The following is an 18,101-nucleotide window of genomic DNA, read 5'->3' as shown; positions in this document are numbered from 1 at the left end:
AAGTCCTTAATTACCTAGCAAAAAGTCTAGTAGCAAAAGTGGTAGTGCTGGGAAGTGGTGGACAGTCTACTTAAAGGGACATGTAAGGCTCAGTGAGTAACAGGACATAAGTTGTTTTATGCATATGACACCTAGAGTCCCCAGGAAGGTCCTCTTTCCCCTCGGTCTTCCTGTCGAGATGTGGGCTTCTCCCACATCGTATGCTCTCTTTGGTTTCTTTCTTTCTTTTTAAAAAAAAATTTTTTTTAATGTTTAGTTTTGAAAAAGAGAGAGAGACAGAGCATGAGCAGGGGAGGGGCGGAGAGAGAGATAGAGACGCAGAATCCGAAGCAGGCTCCAGGCTCTGAGCTGTCAGCACAGAGCCCCACGTGGGGCTCAAACCAACCAGCTGTGAGATCATGACCTGAGCCGAAATGGGACGCTTCACTGAGCCACCCAGATGCCCCTGTCTGCTTTCTTGAAATGGCATTTATTCTACTCTTGCTCCCCGAACATAAGGTGGACAGAGTGCAAACAGAGAAGCTGGCTTCTCAGTAAAGGAAGGTCCAAAAATGTGATCCCTGTTATACTTGTTAACCAAGTAAATTTTTTTTTTAAGTTTATTTATTTATTCTGAGAGACAGAGAGAGAACGAGCAGGGGAGGGGCAGAGAGAGAGGAAGAATCCCAAGCAGGCTCCGTGCTGTCCATGCAGAGCCCAATGTGGGGCCTGTACTCACGAAACTGATCCGAAATCAAGAATCTGGACACTTAACTGACTGAGCCACCCAGGGGCTCCTAACCAATTAATTTCTATGTCAAATCCTTTTGTGTTAGTCTTGACTCCCCTAGAAGGAGAGGCTCAAATGGGACTGAGAAGGATTTTGTTAGGGGAAAGGTCTGTGTGAGAAAAAAAATGAGAGAGTCAAGGCAAGGTTAGGAGGACCATCATGAGACTCTCAGTGAGGAGAGGAGGAAGGTTTTGTGGGAGCATCCTAGAGCACTGTGCAGTCTACAGAAGGTTTTGGGGGGGTCCCTTGGTGTGTGATTACTGCTGGAAGGTTTGGGGGGGTCCCTTGGTGTATTATCACTGCTGTGCTCCCATGGGCTGGGAGTAGAAGACCTGGGGATGTCAAAGCCAGTACTGAGGTCCGTGATTGATTACGCGCCCTGTGGTAAGAGGTCCTCAAGGCACATTGCCATGGTTGCTCCTCCTCTCTGTATAGTTACAGTGGCTCCAATTTCAACTTTAATGCATGAAAGTCTGGAGTAGAGCTTCCTGCACCGCTTTTGGGTATGGGAGGTAACCAAAGAGGTAAAGTTTGCATGCTAAAATATTCCAGTCGCTGAGATATTCCTGTGGTTTGTGGAGACCATGTGGTAAATATTTAAAAATCAAAGCGGAGCCTCTCAAGGGTAGTCCTCTTCTAGCAGAAACGCTCGGAACACTTGTTAAAATTTCTTTATTTTGGGGGCGCCTGGGTGGCTCAGTCAGTTAAGCGTCCAGCTTCAGCTCAGGTAATGACCTCGGGGTTCATGAGTTCGAGCTCTACGTCAGACTCTCTGCTGTTGGCACAGAGCCTGCTTGGGATCCTCTGTCTCCCTCTCTCTCTGCCCATCCCCTGCCTGCTCTCTCAAAAATAAACACTAAAAAAAATTTTTTTTAAGTTTGTTTGTTTATTTATTTTTTATTTATTTATTTATTTATTTATTTATTTATTTATTTATTTTGACTGAGAGACAGAACAGTGGGGGCAGAGCAAAGAGTGAGGGAGAGAGAGAATCCTAAACAGGCACTGCCCTGTCAGCACGGAGCCTGATGCAGGGCTCAAACTCATGAACCAGGAGGTTATGACCTGAGCTGAAACCAAGAGTCTGACTCTCAAGCTAAAAATTGAAAAACTTTTTTTTCCCCTTTACTTCTGCCCAGACCTGTTGAATTAAAACCTTGGGTGTGGAGAACCAGAGGTCTAATAGATGACATATTTATCAATACTGCCAAGGTACAAGGCAGGTTATTTACACCAAACTCCAATTTTTAAATCTTTCTTTTAATGTTTATTTATTTTTGAGGGAGAGAGAGAGAGAGTCGGGAAGGGGCTGGGGGGGGTGAAGGGGGGGGGCAAAGGATCCAACTTTCTAACTCTGAGATCATGACCCAAGCCAAAGTTGATCCCTTACCCAACGGAGCCACCCAGGCGCCCCAACACCAAACCCAAATTAAATGCTCCCCAAGTAAGTGGAATCTGACTATATTTCGATATCACAATCCCCTTACATTTTTATTGTCACTAGTCGCTTACATACACCCTTCTTTCTGCTTCAGATTCCTTCCACTTTCCAAGCTCTCCTTTCAGACACTTAAAAAATAATAATAGGACATTCTCAGAAAATTGCGCCTCAAAGATAGCAGTAAGGTTACTCAGTTGTTTCCCCCTTGTTAATTTGAGGAGCTCAAATTACGCAGTTGTGGTGCAAACATTTGCATGTTCAGTTCACATGCCCCAGCTACTAGCGGACTGCAAGATACAAATCAACCATAATAGTTCAAGTAACCTGTGTCTGGTTTGTCCTCACTCAAATTTCAGGGCTGACGAGGTTTGAGATAAAGAATAGACAATTAATTCACTTGGCAAATGCAGGGGGAGGTTGGCGGGGTCAAGATAGGCCAGTTGGGGTCACCACGCCAACTCCGGCCACTATCCACGCCAACTCCGGCCACTATCCCCGCCAGACTGTTCACATTTTATCCTTCCACGCCCCCCCTGGATTTCATAACCTCCACGTGGCCCCTTTCCTAGAAGGGACTGACCCCCCGCCCCCCAATCCCCATCCTTAAATCTTAGCTGGGCAGGAAGGCTAGAAGCCTAGTTGGTCCTCTGCCTGTCGCGTGGTAACCTTGAATTTAAAGAAACCACCACCGTCCGGAGGGCCCTGAAATTTGAACCACACGCGCCGCGATATGCAGATTAGGAAGTCGGAACCACCTGCCCATTGGCCGGTTGCCGGTGTGACGTCACAAAGGCCCAGCCCCAACGGGGCCACAAGGGGCAAGTTTCTCGGACAAGTCGAAAAGCTTTTATTATTTGCATTTCCTACATCTGGGGGAGGAAGAGTGTTCACGGACAGTCAGAGCCGAAGGGCTCAGGACCCAAGAGCATTTTGTTCTCTGTGTGGCGGCTCTGTCCCTTTACTTAGGGTGTTTGGGACAAAAATGACACGGAGGTGGGGGTGAGGGTGGGGGAAGCTGTGAAGTCCAAATGAGCTATAGGGACCTGATGAACCTCTTCAGTTTAGTGGTTTCCAGGCCGCTCCAGGCCGGTCCAAGCTCTGTGAGTCAGCTGGTGGAAGTCTTTGGCTGTATCTGGACCCCAAACCTAAAGATACTGCAGGCATAGGAGATTGGGGGCCTCCCGCCTTTTCCCTCTCTCTCTTTGCCAGGCTCAAGGCAAAGAATCAAGTCCCCAGACTTGTGAGCTTCTGACAGTCGCCCCCTCAACGTGAGCCTCCCGATTGCAATACCTCTGAAGAGTTGAAGTCTGTTGAACAGAGAGAGAAAGCTTATCTAGAGATAACAGAAGAACTTCAAGCCTCACCCTGAACGCTTGTCTTTCCCAAACGATCGCCCTTGAAATGTCTGTTAGCAACTATGACACTGCCTGTTTGGTCTCCTAAAGTCACTGAGAATTTTTGCAACATCTCACAGCAGGGGATCCCTGGTCCCCACATTGGCACAGGCAAAGAGTCACACAGAAGAAACATGGGGGGGGGGTGGGGAGTGGCGGGGGGATTCTCAGCCTTGTTGGTTTGCATTGCCTAGATACCGTTTCACTTCCTGGAATACCAACCCTGCTTTTACTTTGGAGAATCATCCTACCTTCATGGTCGGTCTTTGGATGGAGGGGGAACTTCTGCCCGCAGCTTTAGAGGTGAGTACGTGTCCCAGGCCTGGCCGATGGAAGTGTGTTCCATTCTCCTGGGTACACAGTGACTGGATCAAGTACAGGGCAAGTCACAGTGTGATGGTCAATCCTGGGACTTCGATGGGAACGCTTTGAGAAGAGGCGCTCTCTTTTCTCATTGGGATCACGACGCTGATGGTGGCCGTCTTTGCCCCTAGAAAGAAAGAGGCTATTCAACAATGAAGTCAAGTCCCCCTTTCCCCTCCACCCCTCTGCTGAAACCAAAAGAGTTAAAAGAGAGAGACAGATTTCTGGCAATGTTGTTTGAGCATCTGGATCCAGCCATGCTTGAAACTAGCTACCTGTACATTTTTTTAAAGTTTATTCATTTGTTTTGAGACAAAGAGAGAGTGTGTGTGCAAATGGGAGAGGGGGTGTAGAGAGAAAATCTAGAGCTGGATCCAGGCAGACAGCACAGAGCCCCATGTGGGGCTCAATCCCATGAACCCTGAGATCATGAGCTGAGCCCTGAGATCATGAGCTGAGCCAAAATCGAGTCGGACGCTTAACTGGCTGAGCCCCCCAGGCGCCCCAGCTATCTGTACATTTTCGTCAATAGTGCCAATACATTTTCCTTTTTACGTAAGTCAGATTGAGTTGAGTTTCTGTTAACTCAGTAAGAGTCCTTGCCTGTACCTCCAACCACTGGGCAAACCTTCATCTCAAGGATGGGTTTAAGGCTACGCTAGTCCCTTCTCTGGGTGGTTTCTTACTGGTTCTTCTGCTCGGTAGACGGGGGAGAGAGAGGGTTGGCGTGATTGGCGTGATGGCATATGGGTGACAGGGCAGGCTGGTTATTCTGGTGTGGTGCACGGCACAGAGATCAAATAGGGGGGATTCGGGTCACATGAAGCTAGGCAACTAATATCATCTCTCTGACCCTCACTGCTCTCATTTGTAACATGGGGACAATGAAAATCCCTCCCTCTTACCACTGCGTGGAGGCTTTATGCACAGCGTCTGGTGCACAGTAAATGGTCAGCAAGTAATGGCCATAAGCTTATTCTAGACAACCCACCGTAGAAGAGACGGGCCCTCTTTTCCTGACGTCCGGTGCAAGGTGGTCACTGCGGAGAGGGGAGGGCTCTGAAAGCCTGCTCTGCAGTTGTGGCCAGCAACTCGGAGCCACGGTCTACACTGCCAGCCACAAGCACCTGCCGAGCGAGCAGCATGCACCTGCCACCTGCCACTCCAAGAAAGGCTTCCAATCCAGCCAGAGCAGGTGGCCTCCATTCGAGGCCAGATCCTGGCTGTGTGCAGAGCCTGTGAGCCTGCCCACCTGTTCTGAAACTCCAGACAGACTCTGATCTTTGCCCGGCCCACCTCCTACCCCCAGCTTCCTTCCTTGACCCGACACCTTCCATGTTCTAGGCACCGTGCTAGAAACCGCCGGGAATGCAGGAGGAGAAGCCTGCCTTAGTGGAATTCCTACCACCTGCCACCCGGTGCCGGCATCGTCATAGCACAGGCTCATCTCTCAGCTCACAAATCCTGACACTTACGTTAAACACACCATTTTACGACGGAGGGGTGAACCGAGCAGCACCCACTATATGTGACAGAATCAAGATCCAAATCCTGGTGTTTCTTCGAAGCCCGTGTTCTTCCCTTCAGCATGCTGCCTACGGCAACAGAGATGATCTGGTGAAATGACGTTATATTAAAACACGTAGTGCACAATCGTACTCATGGGCCTCTATCCCAGGGAAATAACCCACGTTCATACAAAAACCTGAACATGAATATTTATAGTGGCTTTTGGGGGGGGGATTACCAAAAACTAGAAACAACCTAAATGCCCCTCAATCGGAGGATGAGTAAAAGCAAAAAAAACCCAAAAAACAAAAAAACAAAAACAAAACCCACAAAACAACAAGAGCCAAAAAAAAAAAAAAAAAAAAAAAAAAAAAACCCAACTGTGGTACCTCCATGTCATGAAACGTTACACAGCCACAGAAAAGAATGCACTTTGATACATAAAACAACTCAGATGCATCTCAAGGGCATTAGGCTAAGTGAATGAAAAAGGGCCACTCTCAAGAGTTTGAATGCTGTGTGATTTCATTTATGTAACATTTTCAAAATAACAAACGGAGAATAGATCAGTGGCTGTCAGGGGCTGGAAGGAGGGGTGTTGTGGTTGGGCAGCATGAGGGAGAGTCATTTGGCAATGGACCAGTTCTGGGTCCTGACTGCAATGGTGATTCCACAAATCTACATGCACACAAGTGAGTAAACCCAAGCAGGGAAAATACGAACAACCAGTCAAGTGTATCAATGTCAGTTCCTGGTTTGGATATTGTGCTATAAGTCGTGCAACATGTTTCCACTGGGGAAAACTGGGTGAAGGGTATACCAGATCGCCCTATCTTTTTTTTTTTTTAACTTCCTGAGAATCTATAAGTATTAAACAGTTTTGGAATTTAAAAAAAAAACCAGATATATTAACATTGACTGGAATACAGAAGGGAGAAAACAGAGATGTGTGATAGAAATATACTGTGAGTCACATATGTAACTAAAAGTTTTCTTTTTTTTAAGTTTTTCTTTCTTTCTTTTTTTTAAATTACATTTATTTATTTTTGAGAGACAGAGTGAGACAGAGTGTGAGCAGGGGAGGGGCAGAGAGAGGAGACACAGAATCCGAAGCAGGTTCCAGGCTCTGAGCAAGCATTCAGCACAGAGCCCGACAGGGGGCTCGAACCCATGAACCTGTGAGATCATGCCCTGAGCCGAAGTCGGACACTTAACCGACTGAGCCACCCAGGCGCCCCTTTATTTATTTCTTTTGAGAGAGACAGAGACAGCATGAGAAGGGGAGGGGCAGAGAGAGAGAGGGAGAGAGAGAATCCTAAGGAGGCTCAGTGCTGCCCACACAGAGCCTGACGCAGGGCTCAAACCCAAGAAACCAGGAGATCATCACCTGAGCTGAAACCAAGAGTCGGATGCTTAATCAACTGAGCCACCCAGGCGCCCGTAACTAAATATTTTCTAATGGCCATGTTAAAAGGGTAAAAAGCGACACATGAAATGAAGTCTAGTAAGATGTTTTATTTAACCCAATATACCCCAAATATTATCATTTCAACATGCAATCAATATGAAATTAATGAGACAGTGTACGTTTTTTTTTTTTTTTTTTTTTTTTGGAACTACATCTTTGGAAATCTGTGTAAGTTAGCACATCTTAATTCAGATGCTAAATTTTCATTGAAAATACTTGATCCGTATTTAGATTTCATGAAATTTACAGTTGAAAAATTAGATTCACATACCCAAGTCGTTCCAAACATACTTAAAGTTTTCCAGTAACTGAATGCAGTATTAAGTTTTTAAAATTTTAATCTAAATGAAAAATCCAGCCCCATTTCAGTGCTCGGTGGCCACACGTGGCTGTTGTGTGGAGCAACGTAGGTAGAAAAGGATGTGTGCCAGACAGACGATTCTCTGTGAGACTTCAGGGAAAGTGGTGGCATTTGAGTTAAGCTTCAAAGGATCGGTATGATTTTATTTTATTTATTTAAAAAAAATTTTTTTTAACGTTTATTTATTTTTGAGACAGAGAGAGACAGAGCATGAACGGGGGAGGGTCAGAGAGAGGGAGACACAGAATCTGAAACAGGCTCCAGGCTCTGAGCTGTCAGCACAGAGCCCGACGCGGGGCTGGAACTCACAAAGCACGAGATCACGACCTGAGCCGAAGTCGGCCGCTTAACCGACTGAGCCACCCAGGCGCCCCATGGATCGGTATGATTTTAATAGAGAGGGAATATTGCAAGTACACAAAAAACATCATGGATAAAAAGAGGCAGATTCTGTGGTTGCCCACTCAACGTCGATACCTCCTTTACCTTAGCAACAAAACTTTGACTTTTATTAGAAGTGGCGAGAGACCAACTAAAAATACTACACTTTCCAGCTTCCTTTGTGGATACTGTTAAAGCTCCTTTAAAAATGGGGCTCCCTCTTCCTCCTTCTGCATGCCTGGAATCACAACATGATGGCTGGGGTTGCAGCAGCAATTTTGCGACCTTGATAATGGAAACCATTCATAAAGGATAACAGAGAAACGAACAAAATGAAGATGGGCCACACTATGCCAGCCCTGGACTTCTTTTTAAGTGAGAAGAAAACAAACCCCCACTTTGTTTAAACCGCTATTGTTTCCGTTCTCTATTACTAGCAGCCGAGCACAATTCCTAACCAATTCAAGGTGTGGACACATCAAGAGGAAAGGGAATAGTTTGGTGTGATTAGTGCTTGATCACGCCACCCTGGGAAAATTATTTATGGACTACCGCTCAAGGGGCTTAAACAGCATAATTTATGTAATCATCGCCGCAGTAACATTTTGCAGATGAGGAAACTGACACACAGAGAGGTTAAGCAACGTGGTCAAGGTCGCAGAGCTAACGGGGAGTGGATCTGGGCTTCAGGTCCATCCGGGCAGTGTCACCAGAGGGCTGCTGGTCTTGAACGGAATTAAAGGAGTTAGGGCCGAATACCATGCAGGAATTTGGACCGCGTTCAGACCCACGAAGCTTGGCCGAGATAGTCAGACCTTTGCCTGCTTTGGCACCCGGGGCCCTCAGCGACCTCAGCTCTCAGGTTCGCCACGGCATGTGTTGGGTTCGCCATGCTGTGTTCTTCCTCTTGGCCGCTTCCAGGCTCTGGCCCATGCCTCTGGGGCTTTTCTGGCTCCTTCCTAGGGTACTGACCGGCCTCCTGGAGGTGACCTCTTGGCTACACATCATATTCTTTTCACCCTGGTGCTGGGGCCAGCCCTCTGGTCAACTCCCGAGCTTGTCCGAACGAGCAGGAAGCTCCCTCGTGTACATCCCACACGCAGCGACCTCCCCAGGAGGGCTCCTTCCGGGTTTAATAGATGGAAGGCAGCCTCGCTGAGGCTGCTGTTCAGGTGGGAAGCATTGGCGTGCTGCGCGCTCATAGCTGGCATCCGTTCTGACCTGCCAGTGGCCGTGCTGTGCGGGTCGTTAAAGATTTTTAACGCGGCCCCTGCCTAGGTTTTCAACTCCGTGCGTTAGTAGCCACGGGATCGTGGGCAGGTCGCTCCATCCCCGCGTTTTAACGTGCTCGTCTGCAAAATGGGAATACAATACTCACCTCCCTGGGCTCCTGAGGCGGCAGGATCAGGCCACGCCCGTAAGGAACCTAGCTGCATACCCAGCTTCCTGGCAGCTCTGGGTAACGTAGGCATCAGTCTCCCGCTGGCCGGATCTCAGCCGAAAAGCGGGCCTGTCGGCGGTACTGCTTCCTGGGTCTTGAACGCGAAGGGTGCGGCGTCTTGGAAACTGAACCACCACAACCGCACGATTCTAAGCCTCCGTCTGATACAGTGGAGACGATGCAGGTCTTGGATGGCCTGGGGGTCCCGTTCCCGCTTGGCTGCCAGTGGCCGTGTCTGGGTGACTGTCAGTGAGGGGATGGCAGACAAGGACCCAAGGGGGCCGGGCGGGCTGTGTAAGCGGGGGGGGACGCCGGTGGGTGGGCGCTCAAGATTCAGACACTGGGAGAGGGGCAAAGGCGGTGGGCATCGGGCACGGGGATGGAGTGGGTCCTCTCTTAAAAAAGGCCAGTCCCAGCAGCCTGGGGTGTCTCCCAGCAACCCCTTGAAGACAAGAGAGGTAGAAATGAACACCAATTCGATTCTTCCCACGTACCAGACTCTGTATGCATTATCTTTCGCACTTTTTAAAATATCTCTCTATCTATCTATCTGTCCAGACAGAGGGAGAGAGAGAGGGAGAGACACAGAGTCCCAAGCAGGCTCTGTACCGTCAGCACAGAGCTCGACGTGGGGCTAGAACTCATGAGCAGTGAGATCGTGACCCGAGCCGAGATCAAGAGTCGGACGCTCAACGGACTGAGCCGCCCAGGCGCCCCTATCCTACGTAATTTTTACAACATGGCTCAAGGAAGGCATTTTAATCCCCATTTTATAGAGGAGGAGATTAAGGCCCAGAGGGGGAAGTGAACTGCCCAAAGGTCACACAGCCGGGAGACAGCAGAGCCAGAATAAAGAATGCCAATTATTCTCCCATCTCGGGGTTTTCTCCTGCGTGCACAGCCCCTCTGCCTGACACCTTCTCCAAAGCCCCTAACCGCTCCCCAGGCTGGCTCTTCCTCGTCCTGTAGCCTTTGGTTTAGACATCATCCTTCACGGAGGCCTTCCATGACCCCACCTTCCCCCCCCCCACCCCCCTGCTGAACAGGCCACACCTGTCAGTGCTGTTCTCTCTTAACTGCCTATTCACTGTGTCACAAATCACAATCACTTATTAACTTTTTGTTTGCCTCCTTATCTAAACAAGGGCTTTCCTTTCAAGGAGCTCACATTTAAATAGAGAAGAAAGGCACCGAAGCCAAGAAACAAATAGTTATCCGGGACGGTGATAAGCACTGAGAAGAAAATAAAACTAGGCAGCAGGCTAAAAAGTGACAGAGAAGGGAGGGGCACTTTAGAAGTGGGGGAGGCAATGTTTCTGATGAGATCTGAGAGTGAGAAGGAGAGAGTCATGTGAAAACCCAAGGCAAATGTGTTTCAGGCAGCGGAAACAGCATGTGCAAAGGGCCCGGGGTGGGAATAAGTTTGGTGTGTTCAAGAGATGGAAAGAAAGGCACGTGGTTGGAGCTCGATGGTCCAGGGGAGGGTGACAGGATGGGACAAGGCCAGGGCCAGATCCTTAAAGGCCTTAAAGGCTGAGATAAGGAGTTGTTTCATTGCTTAGGTTTATCTCCCAACTAGACTGTGAGAGATCTATGAGGGTAGGGACCTTGTCTGTCTCATTCACTGTTGACTCCCTTGGCACATGGCAGGTACTCAGTAAATACTGGCTGAATCAAGGAGTGAATATGCTACCCTACTGCCTCCTATACGCTAAGTACATTCCCCCTATGTTTCTTTGAGCATCTCTCTCCTCCCACGGCTTTCCTCTCTTAGGTGTCCTGTCCATCCCAGCACTATCTTTGACAGTGCACTTCAACCATGTGATATTATCTACTCACAGTCTCAAGGGTCTCCCTTCAGGGAGAGCTGAATCTCATAGAACATCTCAGAAAGCTCCCCCACACGCTTTATGATATCCCATGGTGGGGTCTCACATGCACGTGTATATAGTTCAAGGTCCCAGTGCCCCCTCAGATCAGCACAAGGAGGCTACCCTAACCCACCAGCTGTTAGGAAACTCGGTCACATCAATAATTCCTATGCCTTGCTCCACCCCGGTGCCCGGGGGGAGCAGGAAGTTAATTAGCTTTGCCAGAGAGGCCCTGTGAAATGTTTGGAACTCTGCAGCCTGAGAACCCCCTAAACACAAGGTGCAATTCGGCATTCCAGCCCCAGCCTGGGCTCACTCAGCCAGATCTCACACCTGTTCACAGTGTTGGGTGGTATTTACAAACAGTGGACACTTGTGAGTCAGCAGGAGGACAGGAGTGGGGACACCCCTGTGCTGCGTCTGAGTTGTTGCAGAGTTAACTTAATGATGAAACAATCACCATACATTCTCCTTCTCTGGGGAGCGCAAATGGCTTTATAAACACCAGGCCTAGGGCGACTGAGGGGGGAAGGAGGCGGGGGGTTTACCTTGGGTGGGGAGTGAGCGTTCAGTCCATTAAGGGGAGTCTAAGAGCAGAAGTTAATGGTCCCCCCAGGCCTGCAAGTTAATTCGGCCTTGAAAATAGTTCTCAAAATCCATTTGCCAACCACTCCTGCCCACACTGATCTCCACTCCCCGCCTGCAGCTCCCCAGAACCACTCATGGTTTGCTCGGTCTGACTTATTCTAAGACATCCGGAAGTCACTGACCCAGGACTCAAAGAGTGGGACACACTCCTTCTGTATGTAACACAGGGTCCGGACTAGGGTGAGGCAAGTGAGACATTTGCCTCTGGACCCAAATTTAAGTGGTTGCCAAAAAACTCAAGGTGTAATCAAGACAAAATATGGAATGCAATATTAAAAAAAAAAAAAATTAAGACTGATGGAAAATACCCATGGGGAACAAATATCAACATTCATAATAAAGACAGGGATCTTATCCTCACTCACCTGACTCCTACTGTCACTTGAATGACCTTGACCCTTGCTCGCATGACCTTGGTGCTCACCCATCTCACTATGTCCCAGCTCTGATGCAAGCTGATTTTTCGGTGGTCTGTAAGGGAATATTTTAAATTTTAATACTTAGATAGATATATATATTTTTTTTCATGTTTGTTTGTTTATTTTGAAAGAGAGAGTGAGCAGAGGAGGGGCAGAGAGAGAGGGGGACAGAAGATCCAAAGCAGGCTCTGCTTTCACAGCAGAGAGCCTGACGTGGGGCTCGAACTCACGAACCACGAGATCATGACCTGAGCCGAAGCTGAACGCTCAACTGACTAAGCCACCCAGGAGCCCCAGTACTTAGGTATATTTTAAAAATTATGGAAGTGCTCCCAGCTTTCCATTTATGGCAGAGAGATGACATTTTTCTTTCTCTTTTCTTTTAAAATATGTTAATTTCAATAAATAAAGACCCGGGGCGCCTGGGTGGCTCAGTCGGTTAAGCATCTGACTTCGGCTCAGATCATGATCTTGTGGTTCATGAGTTCAAGCCCCACGTCAGGCTCTGAGCCCCACGTCAGGCTCTGTGCTGACAGCTCAGAGCCTGGAGCCTGCCTCGGATTCTGTGTCTCCCTCTCCCTCTGCCCCCGTCTCACTCATACTCTGTCTCTCTCTCTCTCTCAAAAATAAAACATTACAAAAAATTAAAAAGAAAGAAAAGAAAGAAAGAAAGAAAGAAAAAAGAAAGAAAGAAAGAAAGAAAGAACCAAGTTCATTTAAGGAAATTTACTGAGTAAATAACACAGGTAGTTTGTGCATGTGGTCAACCCCCTGGTTGGGGGTGCTTGGGCAAAACTCCACCTGTAGCCCCACAGAAAGCAGGACCAGGTTAACATCTGTCCCTTATTGTACAAAGGGGACTTCTGACCTAAAGCAGGCCCTTAACAAGAAAAGCCCTGAACCTCCCTGAGCCCCAAACTCTTTGCCTCTAAAATGGGGTTCACAATACCCACAGAGAGCAGTGAGGTTTATAGGAAATGATTATGGGATGCTGAGCAGATATCAACAGGGCCACATGAAGACTTTAGTGGGCCCTTTCCCCTATAAAAAAAAATACTAAAAATTATATTTAATGATTGTGTGGATATAAAGGTGAATACAATTCAGCCTCAATTATATCCGCCTTTACACCAGCCCAGTCAAGGTACGCATCTTGCTCATCGCAAGAAGTGAAATATTTTTGTGGGTCCCTAGACACGTACCGCGGCTACAGGCACTGTACTTGCTGTGCTCAACAGAGAAGCTGGCCCTGAGCACTCTGGGCGAGCACTTACGTACGCGGTCCTGTAATCTTCCTAACGTCACAAGGCAGTCCCTCTCAGTTACAGTTTATCCACGAGGAAAAGAAGGCCCAGAGAGTTCCGGCAACTTGCCCGGGGTCACACAGCCAGGGAGTAGCAGGGCCGAGATTCGAACCCTGATCTGCCTGCTTCTGGAGTCTTCCCCCCTGCCACGCCCAGGACGCGAAATAATGTGGGAAGCTGCCAACGCCTGGGTGACTGCATCCATTGGTAAGGGAAACGGTCTGTTGTTAGGTGCAGAGTGGGCTCCCCCAAGGTCCATGAGGGGCGAGCAATCAGCAACAGGACCCCGGTGTCCTTGCCCTACTAACTTGGCGGGGGCCGTGTGGCCGCATGCTCAGGCCGGTTGTCGGCGAGTCTGTGGGCATGTAAGCCGCCATCCCCAGACAGCGAGATGTCCTCAGAGCCTCTAGGACGCCCGGCACCGAAGTCCGGTGGGGCGGGTTGCCATTTGCTTCGTGCTCCTGTGTTCTTGAGGGAAGGACAAAGAGAAAGAGAGAGAAAGAACTTTGGATGCAGACCAAAGCCACTCGGGTGTTTCGCTGCGCGTCCCCTTGCAGGCTCCTCAGTGAGGAGGGCCTGACAAGTGTCACGTGAACAAGAGGTCAGCGCCATTCCGTTCCACGCACGCGACCCTGCAATTTTGAACAATTGTGGCTTGAGACAAAGATCCTCCCTGGGAAGGAAAATCCATCCGAGGATGCAGTTTCCAGCTTCGGCGCTTCTTGAATTATACATGGGCAACCCCCCGCCCGGCCCCCCCCGAAGGCGGCTTTTTAAGCCGTGAGGGGAAGGCATATAATTTTGGTCGCTGGCATTCTGCTACAACACTTGCTGAAGTGGGGCCCCTCCCATAGCCAAGTGGCGTTTGCCTCGAAACCAAACGGGGGATGTCTGACGCCTCAAATAGCTCCAAGCTGCCAGCAGAAAGGATGCTGAGTTTGCCACGGTCTTGTCGGTCTTGTCTCCTCGAGGCTGGAAGCAACGGGAACCTGGGCTCCGGGCCCTCCGGGGCGCTGGCCTGGCGGTGGCTGCCCTTGCTGGCCAGGCAGAGCGAGCGGTGCTGTGTCCAGCCGGAAAGGGCGGCAGGAGACTGGAGAAGCCGTCGGGGAGATGGTAGGTCCGGGTCCAGATGGCCCCAATGTCAGGCCAGGACCAGAGGGGACAGTGCCATTTCTGGCCCTTTAAAGAGATCGGTAGCTGCAAAATGCTTCCCGTCAGAAGAGGCTCCTGGGTACTTTTGTCTCCCCAGGTTTGCCCAAGGACAGAGTGGGCAAGGGCATTTGAAGGTCCGGTTGGGTCGGTGGTGGCTAAGGGCGTGGGCGTTGGTGACAGTCATGGGTTGGAATCGTGCTTTGTAACTTATTAGCTATGTGGCCCTGAGAAAGTCGCTGCACCTCTTAGAGCCTCAGTTTCCCTGTCTGTAGAACGGGCTCATCGCCTGCTCCACACTGTTGCTTTGAAAAGGAAACGCACGCAAGTGCTTGAGCACAGCAGCTGGGCCGATTTTGAGCTCAAAATACGGTAGCGATCATGATGATTGCATCGTGAAGATAAGGAAATGACAAGTGCTATCCGTGCCTGGTGGTAACTCAGTGGGTGGGTGTGCATGTAAATGCCCGTGTGAGCCCACGTGCCCTTGAATGTGTGTGTGTGTGTGTGTGTGTGTGTGTGTGTGCGCGCGCGCGCGCACGCGTGTGCCTGTGCATGTGCACATGCCCCCACCAAAGGTCGGGAGACGAGCATTCCCTGCCCTAGATGTGGAAACCCGAGAAGGGCAAATACTTCATTATTTAGATTCAAAAGCTACTCATTAGGCGAGACCAGAGCACTTAGAAAGCCAAGCTGACCCACAAGTGTGAAATGTTATTATAAGTAATGACAATGATTACTGGATGAGGGGGTGAGCAGAGAGAGGGAAGCCTGAGAGGTTAATGTCCATTAACTACCAGAAATTAGGAGATTGCATTTCTGCTTCCAGGCTAAACCTAACAGTCTGTTTATTTACCTCACAGGGAGCTCTTAGCACATCAAAAAGGTATTTAAAACACAACCCCCCCCCCCCCCCAACAATTAGCTCTAGGAAGAAGAGTAAATATGGACGCAATTTATCACTCGGAGCGCCCTGCTATCAGAGACAGATGCCGTCAGTTAAATAAAACAGACCCGAAGACCTGCCAGAAAGATCAACCCGAGAAACAATTGGCTAATTTGCTGATCGGCAGTGGACAGTGGGCCTTTGGTGACACACACACCAGTCATATCTTTCTGCTAATTCTTACCCGAGTTACACGTTGCTTTTTGCACCCAGAGGGAGAAGAGACACTGAGCGTCTTTAACCGAAAAACGTAACAGAGGTAGGTCCAACCCTGCAAAAGCCGTACGACTGCGGCTTTACTGCAACGGGCCACCAGACATCCCAGTTCGCCGGGGACCGTGGTTCTCCCCGGGGACGTAGGGCGTTCAGCGCCCAATCCCGGACAAACAGGGATGGTGGCCCCAGGTGCGAGTGACAGTCAACCCCAGGGGGAAGCAACATTGGGTCAAAGCTGGCTTGTGCCTAGCCTTGAAGAAATCCTACCTGCCCCCATATGGCAAAACAGACCGTGAACCCATTAGCAGTAAGAATGTGGGGTCACGTGGGACCTGTGCGGGAGGCGCACCAGCCAAGGTAAAAGTCCAGGGAGACCTCGGAGAGGCGAGTGCGCAGGGGGGGGCCGGAAGAGGATCTTGGACAGACAGCTTTTCGCTTCGCAGAGCCCTGCTGATGCAAAACCGCGGAGCCCGGCCTCGCTCATCGGACCCCAGAGCCTCCGCCCCTTCCTCAGGATATATCCGAGCGTGTGCTGTGTAATCCGGGGCCGTATCCACGAAATGCACATAATTCTCCCCCTTCAGCTGTTGCCACTGCTTTCTGAGACTCCGTATATAAATATCTGTGCGTGTGCGTTTGTGTGTACATTTCCTGACATATTTACGAAGTCTCAGTTTGCCAACCTTTGGGGCATAATGCAAGAACTATTTTTCATCCTAATCTGCTGTAATGACATGTTTTATTATACTATTTCAGCTGTTTCCATTGCTTTCGCCGGGCATGTTTTATGTATTTTAACTGATGCTTTGATTTTAGTGCAGCGTGCCCTAAGGTGAGTTCACAAAGCCTTACTTTGGGAAATCCGTGGGGAGTCACAGCACTGGCCGTGGACGGCTCGACCCACACGCATCATCGCACAACCAGGCTCGGAGGAAAGGGTGTCTGAAATGCAGGGCCGGAAGTGCACACGCTTGAAGGCGGGCTGGCGGGGCCAGTGGCCTGGCCTGGTGTTCAGACTAGGGCTTTTGCCCCCGTTTTAGCCCTGAAGGTCTGGCCCCCTGGAACCTCCTCCCTTCGGAACAAAGCAGGATGTTTGGGCACCTTACCAAGATGGCAGGTTGGACAGCTGGGTGGGCAGGTTCTTAGGAGCTAGAGGGTCTCGTTGTGGCCCAGCGAGAGCCTGGGGTTTGCAATGCCCTCTGCTTAGTTGCAAACCCCAGCTCTGGCAGCTACTGCAATGGTCATTTTTGATTCTGCGCAAGTCAGTTACACCCTCACTAGGCCTCAGTTTCCTCATCTGGAAGACGGGGCTGGGAACGCCTATCTTGCAGGACTGTGATAACAGACGGCAAAAGCGGTGTGGGTTCTATGCCTGGCACACAGGTTCCCTCTTGCCCAGTCTAGCGACGAGGGAGTGGGGCCGGATGCCTCCGAAGGGCTTGAAGATCACGTCCTGCGGCAGAGTGAAGGGCCAAGGCCACCACCCAGGCCTCCCAGACTCGGGCAGCAGCATGCCCCCACGGCTCATTTAGACCCCTTGGCGGTCCTCTATGAGGGGTGTTCCTCGGTTTATTCATGCTTCCTCCGGGCCAGGCATTTCTCTTCCTCATCCCGTTTAACCCCCCAGCAGGACACCTGCCGGGTGGGTGAGATTATAACCCCCATTTTGCCAATGAGGCAGTAGAGACTCAGAGAGGGGGAGACATTTCCCGAAGACCACACAGCAAGCAAATGGTCAACGGGGCCTGTGTGACCACATGGTGTGATTCCAGTGTCTGTCATTCGAACCCTCATGCCCTGCAGCCTCCTTGCCTGGAAGAAGTGGCTGGTCACTCACTGGGGACTGTAAGGCATTGAGAACAAATGGAAAGGGACGGTCCAACAGACAGAGCCGAGAAGCCCTCCGGTTCGTCAGGCCTCTGATGAACATCTCCTTCAGCCCGAAATAGTCCTTTCTGTTCTAACCCAAGGTAGAGTGTGGGGAGAGGCCTGATCTTTGACACCTGCCTTTCTCCTTCTCCTTCCTTTTCCACACCCCTCTCCATACCCACAGCCCACCCTGGACCCTCCTGCCTCTGTGTCTAGGCACGTGCTCTTCTCCTGAGCAGAAATGTCATTTTTTTCCCTTTCTCCTCCATGTCGTCTCTCTGAAAACTCCTATTCACCCTGCAAAGCCCAGCTCCTCAGTGCCCGGGGCCCTTGTCCCCTCAGACTGCCACTGGTGGCTTATTCGCCAGCTTAAGTGCTGCATCTGGCCAGCGCCTGCCATGAAAGGACAGAAAGCTGGCAGAACGTCTGTTGGGCAGAAAAAACTCACTGTCTCACTCGCCCCACCCATCAGCCAAGCTGTTCTGGACCCTGGCAACGTGTGTTGCGTTCCTACTGGAGCCCCAGGAGGTGGGCGTCCTCACTCCCACTTTC

At 50.0% G+C, this 18,101-nt stretch overlaps 2 long non-coding RNA genes across 3 annotated transcripts in view; one reads left to right on the top strand and one right to left on the bottom strand.

The window, feature by feature from the left end:
* The window catches only part of LOC121010287 (uncharacterized), a 50,375-nt gene extending 46,466 nt beyond the window's left edge, over nt 1-3,909 (bottom strand). The window contains exon 1 of the long non-coding RNA XR_005781080.1: nt 3,856-3,909. This is a non-coding gene — a long non-coding RNA (uncharacterized LOC121010287). The remainder of the gene's footprint in view (nt 1-3,855) is intronic.
* A 10,735-nt stretch (nt 3,910-14,644) lies between these two features.
* LOC121010286 (uncharacterized) lies at nt 14,645-16,400 on the top strand. 2 transcript variants are annotated; one of them, XR_005781078.1, is made up of 2 exons: nt 14,645-14,965; nt 15,444-16,400. It is a non-coding gene; the product is annotated as an uncharacterized LOC121010286 (long non-coding RNA). The 2 variants fall into 2 exon arrangements; XR_005781079.1 differs by having other exon boundaries at nt 15,382-16,400.
* Nucleotides 16,401-18,101: the final 1,701 nt, after the last annotated feature.

The sequence above is a fragment of the Herpailurus yagouaroundi genome, unplaced genomic scaffold, assembly GCF_014898765.1.
Source record: "Herpailurus yagouaroundi ecotype Mexico unplaced genomic scaffold, PumYag 191, whole genome shotgun sequence".
Lineage (NCBI taxonomy): Eukaryota > Metazoa > Chordata > Mammalia > Carnivora > Felidae > Herpailurus > Herpailurus yagouaroundi.
Note: the sequence above shows the minus strand (reverse complement) of the source record. Positions and strands in the feature narration are given on the sequence as shown.